Raw genomic sequence first — 12,989 nt, forward strand, 5'->3', positions numbered from 1 at the left:
GAGATGGTAAAAGTGACTAGTTATAAAGTTTAATGGAAACAACATCCATATTGAGGAACATGACATCCCTTCAGCATGTACATTTCATGGCATCCTTCCCAGCCTGTATTTTGGTCATGTGGAAACAATCGAATGTGCACTCTTGAACAAAGATGCGAGAAAAAAATTCGGTACACAGATTTCTTGGGTGCAGTGGAACATTCTGATCTGTGACCTTTCATTATTCCCGGAGAAAGGACTCCCTGAAGCAAGAACCTCCTGAATTGCACAATGTTTAATCAGGATGCTTGTGAACAAGCGCAGTTGTGGCAGTGAGTTTGAGTGTTTATTTTAATGTCTGGAATGCACCTATGAAGGCCCACGCACTTTTAAAGATAACCTTGAAAGGAACAACACTCAGGAGGCAGGTCATAAAAGACTTGGGGATGCCTGCTACAGACACTTACTACAGAAACTTAAGAAACCTAACGATAAAGACTGTAAATGCTGTGCAGGTTACTCACCACACTGGCAATGACATTCATATAATTATGAATCGTGAAAATACTTTCTTTGATTGTAGGGCTTACAACTGAAGTGAGTAATTCAAAACTCACTTCACCTCTTGATAAACTTTCATGGCAAGTACAACATTTTGTTCTTGCAAAATTCTTTGAAGTTCAATTGTAATATGCCTGTCCTCAAGTTTATTTTGTAAATTCAATTTTGACGGTTTCCCAAGCATGCTCCAACATCTGATCCTATCAAAACAAGAGGTGGATCCAAGCCCAAGTGTTGACAGTACACGTTTTTCAAATCGTCAGTGGACAGACCAAAAACTGCACAAAGGAACGACAAGTGCAAACGGTTGGTGGTTGCAACCAAAATGGGAGACACTGGATCTTGATTGGACAAGGGTCGGTGGCCATCTTGGTTGTCAAGAAGGACACAACTGGTGACCTGAATGGGGGAGACAAAACATCAATCAGTGCCAGGTGCCAGAGAGAGCCAACTTGACCTACAAATAGGAGAAGTGAGGTCTTGTGCAAGGGAAAGGCAGCTGAAGAATGGGGCACATGCAGCTGATGATGATGAGGTATATTTATGTAGATCAATCAGGAGGGCTTGTGAGGAGCAATACATCATCATTTCTTGACTTCCAAGAACAGAAACGTGGAACTGCAAGCTTCATGTAGAATTACACTGAGCCCCCTTTGCTGTCACCAAAACAGTTGGAAAGCATGCTTTGAGAAAGTTTAAATAACGCTATTAATAAGCACCGACAACAACAAAAAAAGACTTGTTGGGTGGTCCTGAAAAGTAGCCCTTTTGGTAAAGGAATGCTAATGAAATCAATCTTGAAAAAAAAAATTATGCAACTTCCACCAAGGCAATTTCAATTTCAGTTTCACATTTGTGAAACTCAGCAAATCAAGCAACAGAATGCAGATGTAAGACCTTAACACATCAAATCCTTGTGTCTGGACAATAGCAACAAAATTAACATCTCCCAAATCATATGTACATCTTTTGAAGCAAGAAAAAAAGTTTAATCTGGGAAGATACTGCTCTCCCAAATGTAGACCAAGGTGGTTATTTTTTCCCTACATGTGTGAATACTGCTCACTGGCATGCTTGGAGGTCTTTAACAAGCTGAGTTGTTATCAGAGATAAAAGCTGTTTGTTTCAGGTTTGTGACCCAAGGAGCTATTTGGCTTGTCAAGGTACCTGATACCAAGTCTTCTGGTTGTCATGCTGACCCACTTTCTGCAAGAAGGGTCAATTTCTCTCAGCCATAACCTCTGTTTGGAATGGGTTTTGCATAAGCTCCGTCTCCTGTCTCTACAGTGCTCATTCACCACCAACCAAACTTTGTGGTGCTTTTAACCATAGGGTAAGGTGCCGTGTGCTTTGTTCAGTGACTGGGTTTTCTTTAGTTCACAAGGGGGCAAAAAGCTGACCGGGGATTTTGTGTAAGGGGAAGACGAGTCACCTTGCAAGATCATACTGAAATATCACGACTGAAGAAGATGCTGTGACTTGAAAAACACTAACATTTGTTATTTTGAATTGCAATGTGACATAAGTGGAGGTTGTTGTTCCATTGATATGAATGTATTGCTTTAAGATTAGTTTCAGAATGTGTACTTCATACATCTTTGTACCATCAGAAATGTTACTGTAAAGTAGTAATTATTTTGATGAGTGTTTCCACCACGCTGAGCAGTACATAGCCTTGCCTCCATTGTACCAGAATTATGCAAGTGGTGGCTTTGAAAAACTTCCTAGCACACGAACGTTACCAATGCCACATTTGATGTGGTATATGCTGTATAGATGCAAAAGATAACTAATCGTTGGCAAGGTGATCATTTTTGTGGGGATGAGTGTTCCTTAAAAGTTTTCTTTTCATCTGAAAGCATATAAGGCAACGCTTGTGCACACTTTTATATGAGATAAAATTCAGCAATTGTCTAACTTAAAAAATTGTCTGAATAACTCCTATGCATGATGGCTCAGTTAAGATGCAGGGGGAGTTTGATTATTTAGTAATCATGCTTTGCTTTACAAAGATATTCAGAAAAATCTGAATGTAGTTATTCTGTCAATGAAAGGCTATATGAGTTGATTTCATAATGAGAACTGAATTATTAGCACTAATCCCCGAGGGTGTATGTAAAATCATACTTAAGAGCTAAATCAAGATGTACCGTATGAATCAATGGTTTTAAAGGTTTGTGTCTGTAAAATCAATCATAACTGCAGTTGCGTGACTACTGACACATGGGAGAGAGGGGACTTGAAATACATGGAGTTGAAAATGGGTCATGCAAGAATAATCAAGTACAGATTATGATCAATACAGACATGATTAAAGTTGGCTTTCATTGACAAAATCTTCCAAATCAAGTTGAGCGTGATGCTATTCAGATGGATGGATAATAATAATAACACAGACCCGCACAGTGCAAACATATGTGGACAGGGTTGCCAAGGCCTGGTGAAGAACCAAGCCCAACATTTTCCATCATCTCTTTTCTTTTTTATGCCCATTTCTAAACATATCAATATTTGATCCTGGGGTCTACGTTTATCTTTGCAAACTATGCTGACTATAGCCCTGAAACTGTAAACGGGTACCTGTCATTGTTGGGAAGATAATGGAATAAAATAGATAGCAAAGGGCAGTGAGTTCACGCCGTCTTATCACAAATGATGGAATATGCTATAATGATTGATGTCCTGTAACTATGAGAGGGCACAGCAATTAAGTACAAAATTCATTTAGAAAGCTTTCTGCAGCTAGTATCTATTTGCACTATTCATCACTGGTGAATAATTTTTGATAATAAGTCCCACTGCATATCAGCTAATTCTTACTTAATATCTAATGTAATCCATCCTATTATTCCTAACAGACAAGCATGGAGTTTGAGTGCAATACTGTTTGTTTTGAATTACGTGTTTGTAAGTATCAATGATTGTGTGGCTGAGCATACATGTGGGGGTAGAAATCACTTCACCTACATGTAATTACATTGGAATTACAAATCCCTTCGCCTAATTACGTGGGAATTACAAATCACTTGGCCTATTTACATGGAAATTAAAAATCACTTTGCTTAATCACATTGGAGTATAACTCGAAAGTAATGTGACTTAATTCACATTGTCTTTCATTTTCTTGAACCTGAATGTAATGAATATGTTTTTCTTGGTGAATGCAGGTTAAGATACTTGGTAACTTGTGGACTTTACAGGAATTCTTTATGCTCAGACGGGAAGACTGCTGTGCTTTAATAATCTCATCATCTACATTGCAAATGGAAGGTTTACACATCTAGCAATACTTTTTGTATGAATCATATCCGTTGAATATCTATCTTTTTTATGATGAGATTATTAAAGCACAGCAGTCTTCCCATCTGAGCATAAAGAATTCCTGTAAAGTCAATAGCCTTTTTACCATACACTGAATGTAGTTAGTCCCATACAAAGAGTCATACTAATTTACTTGCCAGCCATCAATTACCTTCGGTCAAAGAAAATTGGAAAACCTGGCCCTCCAATGATAACCTGACTCTGGTGTCAAAGTACACAGACAGTGTAAATGCCAGTATGGCTCAGGGATGATTGACAGCCTCTTCATAATATTGCTTCGGCATTGTTTCATGCTGTATTTAGACAACTGCAAATAGACTCCATAACTGTGTAGCACCTAAGTTTGGAGTTCAGATAGGATTAAAGGAGCATTTTGTGTGCAGCTCATTATGCAGTAATGACACTGACAAATTTTGTTCTACAATTCATGTCTCGGGTCCTGTTTTCCTCACAAGTTACGTCCATGAGAAGTAACTGACTCATCAAGATCTTCTTAAAAATGGAAAAGCAGTACAGATTGTAACTGCTCTTTTTGTAAGGCAAAGTGTTCCTTTTGTTGGCAGTAAACCACTCCTCATCAGAAGCTCTGTGGGAGTCAACAGATCGACCCGTTTGACTGATATGTTTTCAATGTTCAAGCGTCCTTCACCATTTTCATGGCAACCCAGAGTGTTATTCACCCAATCACTGGAACAAACAATAACTTTTCTTTCTCTTTCATGAAGTTATGCTTATCTGCTGTCCAGAAGATGAACCCAGAGCACAAGTGCCTAACTCTGGCACATCCAGCAAGCAATGAGACCGAGGGGTACCCCCCCCCACATGTCCAATCGCTATACACACTCTGGACTATTGTTACCTAATTACATTCCCCCAAGATGTGTGAAATGAATTCCTAAGATTCCAGTGAAACAATGACCAACACAAAGCAAGGGGGGGTCTCTCCGTCTCATATCTTGCTTCATATGATCTCTGGTGGCTGATGAACACACGGAAATGTTTTAGAAGGGAGGGGTTATGTAAGGACATGGGATGTATGTGCACAAAGTAAGGTAGAGATGAAGCTGCCCAAATATCTAGTGTCATGCTGTTTGATGAATGCTATGCAATGAGGGGGTTTTCAGAGAGTCTATCACACTTGATGAATTCTGGTCAGGTACCAGTATATTGCTTCTCATATGTTCCCTCGAGAAAAATCTGAATGTTTCACTCCTATATGAGATGCAGTCCATTTTGGATGAAACCATTACAATGTACAGTTCAATACGGCATGCAAACATCAATTTGAATGGATTTTAAGGGCTCACTGGCATCTATTATTGAATTACTACTTGAACTTCGCTTATCTGTTCCATGCAAACATTTACACTTGGTGTGGAGGGGGCTGACAAAGTGACTGGAAATTGTCTACTCCAATACTTGAGCATCTACTGGTGCCTAATTGGATAGGAGATTCCTTTGAAGCGATAGTACAGCATTTGGTAACACACAATTGAATCACCAGTACTCCCAGCATCTGGTTCTCAAGTGTTTTTATGTCAGTAGAGTTTTCTGATAATTTCTGTCAAAACTTTTTTAATAAAAACATGTCAACAACAGCAAAATATGTCCACTGTTAACATGTGAATTATCATATTTTTGAATTGGTTTAATTGGAGTAAATAACAGTACCATTTAATTACAACACGGTCAATTTAACACAGAACAATTGATGAATTTTAAAGTATTCAAATGTAAGGCATGTTTTGTAATTTTGTAAAACCACTCTACTTCATCAGGCTTTCAGCATAGAAAGAGCACATGCTTCATTTTCTTAACCTTGCAAGATATCTGAGGTGTTGAATATTGGCATTAGCAGCGTTTGGCAAAACAATAGCAACATCAAGCCAACAAAATCTTGTACAGGTATACACAGGGATACGGATTTAAAACAAGTATCAATGTGTGATATGCTCCATATCCTTTCTTGTCGTGATGCTTCTTGCTACTTTGGAAATCTTTTGGTGACATACCGATACACTCGTATTCCACAAATTAATCTGAAGATTTGGGAGGGAAAACATACACGTTGAAACTGAATTTTCTTGTGGAAAGTTTACAGCCTTGAGGAGTGACATTATGATGAATTGGCTCTGCTGGCAGTGCCTTTTGTTCCTATTCATGCCTTCTCCCAAGTCATCTTTCACCCAGTGTGTGTGGGGGATCCATTTGGCCTGTGTGACCTAGTGACAGCCAGCTGACAAATGATGGAGGAGGTGTATTATTGATGCATGTAACCAGCAAGATATACTGAACAAGTCTGTTTTTGAATGGATTATTATGAAATTGTGGGGAAAAAAACCTAGTTCAAGACAAAGCCCGAGAAACTAGCTTGGCAATATTTCCTGAAGGCTTGTAGACCTGTCCATTTGCTAAAAGCAATTTCAGCTTGAGGACACTTTAGCACAGCCTCGAAAAATCAACATCAGCCCCTTTTGCACAATTTTGGATTTCAATATTTCAACACTGATGGATTAACACAGTGCCAGGTGTAAAGTAACAGAAAAGAAGTACTTTTTTTTTGAAAATGTTTTGAATAAAAAAAATAGCTGTTTTATACCAAATGCTGATATTTGGCAATGAGCCCATTCGGCATTTTGAAAAGGCAAGGTCCTTGGAGAACAATGTGTGCAAGTCGACATGCGGCTGTGCTAATGGGGCAGACCTTATGGCAGTTGTGCATGTGTATTGCTTTTCCTGAATGAACCCTGGCATGCTTCATTTGGTGTATATACTGTTAAAACACCAGACAGGCTTATTCACATTTACAATGTACATGTAGATGAACACCCTCCCCTAATCATCTCAATAAGCGATGGGAAAGAAATTGTAGTTAGGCATTACTCGAAAGCACAATTTCTAATTCTTCCTGCTCTCTGGCAGCATCTTGAAGGGATATCTATCCTTTTTTTTTACGCAGGCTTTTTGATGCCACACAGTCACCAGGAGCAGCTGTGGGTTATGTTTTTTTTTTTATCATCAGTCTTCCCACAGGGGAATAGCAAGACCAAGTCAGAATGATCACACTGGCAACCTGTTGCTCAGGGATTACCACTGAAGACAGATCAGCTTGTACAAGGAACAGAGTGGCCTGCCAGCTGAAACCCATTGCTAGTTGGTTTGATGAATAAGGCCCAAGTGTTAGATCTTCCCAGCCACAGACCTGTCTAACACGGGATGGCCAGTTGAGGTATGGCTTGTTCTTGCCCAGAGGTTTTGGTGAAGTATTTTCAACTCTGATCGTTTTGAAGAGCGTACGAAGGACAGTCAGACTGTTAGGTATTTAGAAAAGGCTGCAATGCTGATTTCACAATGACTGGAACCTTTATTTCAACCTTTGCTACCACTCCAAAACAAAGGACAAAGCAAAAATTCAATTAAGCTGTCAAATATTTCCTTCCCAACTTTTTCCTTTCAAAATTTGTATTCCAAGGTTTAAGCCCATTTCATCAATGTTTCAGGTGCATATCCTTGGCTTAAAGTATTTACCTTAAATGTCACTGAAGTTTTTGACAGTAATAAGATGGACAGGAACAGCCCTCTGGCAAAAACAAACATACCAGGTTTCTGACGGGGCTGAAAAAATGATGTCAAGTTTGCCTAGTTCAAATCACAGCATGATGGCCCAGTCATGCATCCTACTGTACACTACGCCCTGGACCTGCCCGGACTATATTCTCAGGGGTGTCGGGCCTGAGATGGAAGGAGCCATATTATGTGAGACAGAGAGTGATCAATCTCATAGAAATATCTTTTTTACAGTTCTTTCCAGAAATTTAAAATATATGTTCTTCAGACAGTGTAATGTGGATGGCTCAGGTGATGGAGCACTTAAAGGTGTTCCCACAGGCTTCAAGTTCCGTTTCAGTCAATGTCTTATTTTAATCAAATGAGCAATTAAAAAATACACCCGAGTTTAACATGCATGTAAGTCTTCAATCGGTTTGCCAATTATACAATGTGTATATTAAGATTAGTTTAAATCCAGAAGAATTTAGGTAATGGGCTTTATTTGAGGAGATTGCAAGAAGATGGGTTATTGAAGAAAGCTATATCGGTCTCAATGCACATATATGTGTACATGTAGAGCACAATAACACCTGAAGTGGAAATGTGATTTAAAAACCCTTGCAAAATGTGCCTGATTACTGACTATGCAAAAAGGGCAAAACTGTGATACAAAATTATAAGTGAACATCATAGATTAATTTTTAACCTGTCACAATTTTCTGCATGAAAAAGCATGACAAGAGTACTGCCTATCATGTTTAACTCTTTGTGGTAATCAATTTTCAAAGCAATAAACTTTGCATATGAAATATTGGCTTGCTCTGTATTAATTACTTCACTGAATGTTATAATTTTCAGAAAAAGTATGAGAACTGCTAACTGTATGATTCATGGCTATTCATCAGAGGCTGGCTTTATTCAAGCAAAGTTAAAAAAAACGAACAAACAAACAAACAAACAAAACAAAACAAAAAAAATCACTTTTTTTAACTTAGACATAAAGTTATTTCCTATATATTTGATGTGATAGTCCTGTAGCTGGAAATGGGCCCATAATTCTCTTTATGAGGGGGAGGGTTCAATCAAGAGACCAAAGCGAGTCTGAAACTAAAACTAAAAAGGGAAATAGCTAAAGTCTTTGTACATGACCAACATGTGACCCCGTCCCTGAGCTGGATATTTCCAATCTACTCCAAGTTGTTCATCCCACCAATTCCCCTCCCCTACCCTCCCAGCAGCATTCCCAGCTCCCAATTCCTCTCAATCAAACAGCTACACAAAGCTGATATGGTGCCTCGCACAATCTATCATCCTGCCAACTAGGCTTCCCTGAAGAAAAAAAAAAAGAAAAGAAAAACTTTCCAAGCTACCCTAGGCCTGTAGGTTTTTCCCAGCTCTTTATCATCAGGACCCGCACGCAGCCATTATACACATGATGAATGGCTCATCAACTCCCTATTCTTCTGAATGATTGAATTTAAATGGGGCAGTATTTATTTTGGAACCAGATTGCTGATCCATGCCCCAGACACATTTAGTCATAAAGTTATGATTCATTTAGCTGACTGGGTGTCATTCTGCAGTACTTGGGATCTACACATGGACCCTGCAGTGAAGACAAAATGATAAATCTGCATACATGTGAACTGTTAAATCAAACCTCTATTATGTTGATTTGTGTCAGTTGAGAAGAAGTTTGAATTTTCAGTTGCTCCCACCACTAGAGTTCTTGAAGACTTGTATAATCTGTCTGCCCAGACTTAACAAAACTTAGCAGCTCCCTTTTTCTAAAGGGGTTCAAGTGCTTCTGTACACCCTCCCTTCTGGAAAATCTGGAATACAGTACCCAGACTAGTTTGCCAATTAGTTTTAATTTGATGTAAATGTAAGATGGGTCCTGTAAGTTTGAATACATGCAGCTGCCAACAAACATTTCAAAGTATCAATTCTGATCTAATTCTTACATATCATTCACAATAGTCCAATAAGGAAAAACTGTGCAGACATTTTTAGTGACCCCATTTTGTTTCTTTGTTAACCACAGGTACTGAGGAGACTGCTCATAAAAGAACATACACAAAAACTAAGTCTTTCTGGTATTTCGGCTGCCAGTCACATTGCTTGAAGTAGCTGATCCCAAAAAAAGTGAAGCGCAATGAATTTATGACAACGGCGGCACATTAATGTTTGTACAAGAAGTCTCCCTTCAATGAGAAACCTGTCAGACTCACAGTGACACAAAGAACTGCAAATCCCCGTAATAGGCAGAAACCAATGTTCCATGAAATGTAGTTTTTAAAGAGACCTTGGGATTCATGAGGGTGAACACAATCAGGAAAAAAAAATGCTTTTGTAAAGTGTGGAACAAAGTTTATCTACCACAAATAAGTTATTGCCATGCCATGAATAAAAGTTCAAAGCAGAACCTCCATGATTCATCTCAATAAGAAAGTACTGGCACATTTTAATGTTACTCCAGCTTGAAGGTCGGTACAACCTTGGACTGTATTCTGGGAAATAAATTTTCTGCTTATGCATTGAAAAGTGTTTGTGATTACATGTATATGCCTTAAATATAACTGCAAACTTTATGCAAATGTGAAAATGCCAACACAAAATCCCTTAACAAAAATAGGCCTTTCTCTTGAAAAAATTCCACAATGATACATAGCCTAAGTAGCAAAGTGCAGAAGTAAATTTTAAAAGATACAACAAAACAAGTTGTTATCATTTTCACAAAGGGATGGATGAGGTACCTCAAAGTTGGCCAAAATAGTAATGAAATCATTGACAAGATACGTTCTCCAAGATCTTGGAGGGGGAGAAGTAATACTGTCCAGCCACTCATTTTTTTTGGCGGGGGTAAATGCTTTCAAGAAAACAAAACAATCTCCTTCTCAATTATAAGAATGACACAAATCTGAGTGATGGGTTTGAGCTGTCAAACTGATTCTTAAAACTCATTCCGTAACTCATATCAGCAATCTTCATCAGGCACTCTCTTGGTCACCTTTTCCATCTCTCTGGCAGTGTTATAGAATATGTGATATGTATAAATGTCTCAATAACATGAATCCAGCCTATCTTAGTACTCTTAGCAATGCTATCTGATTCTGTTAATACTCGATCCAAGTCTAATGGGTTACCTCACCTCCTTACTGTTCCCAGGACAAATGCCGCTAAACATTTGTTTGAATATTTTGGGACCCTGAGATGGAACATGTTAACTTCATCTCAGCGACAAGCCAAATCTTTACATTTGAAGCAAGATATGGGACGGAGAGAACCCCTCCTCGCCTTTGTGTTGGTCATAGTGTGATTTGAATCTCAGGAATCTTTTACAGACTTCTAGGGGGGATGTGTTAGGTAACAATAGTCTACAGTGTGTATAGAGATTGGACAGGTAAGGGGGGTACCCCTCCGTCCCATATCTTGCCTGGTATAAATCTTTGAAGGTTTTTAAACCTGTTTTAATTGATATATATTTTCTTGTGTTTTGTTTGATACTTCCTTGGTCGTTTAGTTTCTGGGTTCCTCTTTTAGTCTTTATAAGCATCTCAATGTCAAAATTGTAATGATTTGGATTCTTTCTGTGTTAAGTGCTTGTTCCTTGCAATCATTTCATTCAATTTTAATTTTGTAGGATATGCTAAAATAATTCCACTGGCTGCATTACCTTAATATGTAATATTCCATTGCAAATACATCTGATGTTACATTTGCTGTTTCTTTCTTTTCAACATTTTCCTTACATTGAATACTTTTGATAACCATATTACTTCATGTTACTCTACTATTCATGCTTATGTTTATAGTTGATAAATTTACAAGTAATAAACATATTGCAATTTTTTTTTTATTACTTTAGTTTTTGTAGTTTTTACTTTTTTCGTATTATTACAGGGCCTCCAAAGGCAGCAGTTTTTTATCTGATGGGGCACCCTGTTAAAATAAAACTGGAAATAAATAAATAAATGACGTCTACCTTTACATTCAAGTAAAACTGAACAGTTGGAGTCATTTCCCCAATCTTAAACCATTACCAAGGGCAAGTCAATACACGACTTCTTCAAGCTTAACAGGTAGGCCTACTCTACCACTGTGCCCTCCTTTTGGCACTTTTTTCCTTGAAGAGAAGGTCCCTAATGAATTGATAATAAACCCAATACCCTTGCTAGTGGACAGCCATAATGCAAGCCCAATATGATCATTTACCTGATTCAGCATCAAATGACAGCAAATCAAAACAGCACTTGTTTTTCCCCACCACAGGGCCCTCTAAATACTCAATTGCTGGGTTTGTTCAGGGTTGAGGGGTGTCCATGCAGGTCATACACAGGAGTGTTTGTATGATGAATGTATTTCTAGTGATTTGAGAACTACTCCAAATATCACTAAGAAAATTTTGTGTATACATCTTACAGGTTCTTGAAAAAGACCATGGGCCAGTCCTGGCAGATGACAATGTGACACACAAATCATCAAAGGGGAAAAAACAGTTCAACTTACCGTTTTGCAAGACCCTTTACTTACAAATTTGTGAAAGATTACTCCTTACAAATTGTTGTGCATTAAAAGCTCTTTTGTGTGATACATGAAACCATTTGCAGTTGTTGCACATGTAAAAATAGGATGCTGCATGTAGAAATCCAAGGTAATCCTCATTTATGATATGTGACACATGACAAAGAAATTTTCTCTGTCTGTAAATGCACAACTTCAATTAGAAAACTAATGTATATGAACTAGGAATAAACCAATAACACTTAAAAATACCAGATGAGCTATCAAGTACTTCTGTTCTTTTAATTTAATGTTTAGACTTCAAAAGAAACTCATTTCATCCAAAGAGGCATTGCTGGTATGAACTCAAACAGGAAATGTGCTTCTCAGTATGACAAGTGTGTATATACATAGTGTGTACCTGCTGCAGAGTCGGTTGTGTAGAGAGGGAAATGGAGTTAGAAATGTTTGCTTTGATTGCCTGAATTTTTTCTGCATGCAAACCTTCTGCAAAGGTGACTGAACTGTAGCAAGGATTGCTTTCCACACTTTGATGCTGAGTGGGCCAAAGTGTGACATCATTTGGACTGGGAAGTGCAGTGCAAACTGAATAAGTGGGCCTACATGCATTGATTCACATACATGTACATGTACTGGTTCTTGTACTAATGCTTTTTATTGCAGAATTGTGTGCATGATATATCCACTTTCCCAAATTCATTTTGTACAATAGACCTACTGATGTAGACAGAAAAAAGTCACTTAGAAAAATGCATAAATGTCTATACAAACATGTCCAAATCTTTTCAGTTGGTTTAAGAAATTGTTCGATAAAACTCCTTGTCTACTTTTGAATATGGTACATCATCCACAGCACATTTATATAAGATCCTTACTACATGTTATCAAATGGTACAGCCTTATCATTAATAAGCACAGGTTCATCATGATAGAGTAGGTAGGTCTATTTTAAATGTTTGCTTTAAAACTAAATCAGTCATGTAACTGGCCACATTTTGAACAAATGAGCTTTCAATTAACATTAATATGGCCAAACTAGAACAGGATCCAACATT

At 38.0% G+C, this 12,989-nt stretch overlaps 1 long non-coding RNA gene across 2 annotated transcripts; it reads left to right on the plus strand.

The window, feature by feature from the left end:
- Positions 1 to 792: 792 nt before the first annotated feature.
- On the plus strand, positions 793 to 9,842 carry LOC110975900 (uncharacterized). 2 transcript variants are annotated; one of them, XR_002597774.2, is made up of 3 exons: positions 793 to 1,075; positions 6,884 to 7,090; positions 9,455 to 9,842. It is a non-coding gene; the product is annotated as an uncharacterized LOC110975900 (long non-coding RNA). The 2 variants fall into 2 exon arrangements; XR_015424336.1 differs by lacking the exon at positions 9,455 to 9,842 and having other exon boundaries at positions 6,884 to 8,317.
- The last annotated feature ends 3,147 nt before the right edge of the window (positions 9,843 to 12,989 follow it).

The sequence above is a fragment of the Acanthaster planci genome, linkage group LG02 (assembly GCF_054643075.1).
Source record: "Acanthaster planci isolate LZ-2023a linkage group LG02, COTS_SCS, whole genome shotgun sequence".
Lineage (NCBI taxonomy): Eukaryota > Metazoa > Echinodermata > Asteroidea > Valvatida > Acanthasteridae > Acanthaster > Acanthaster planci.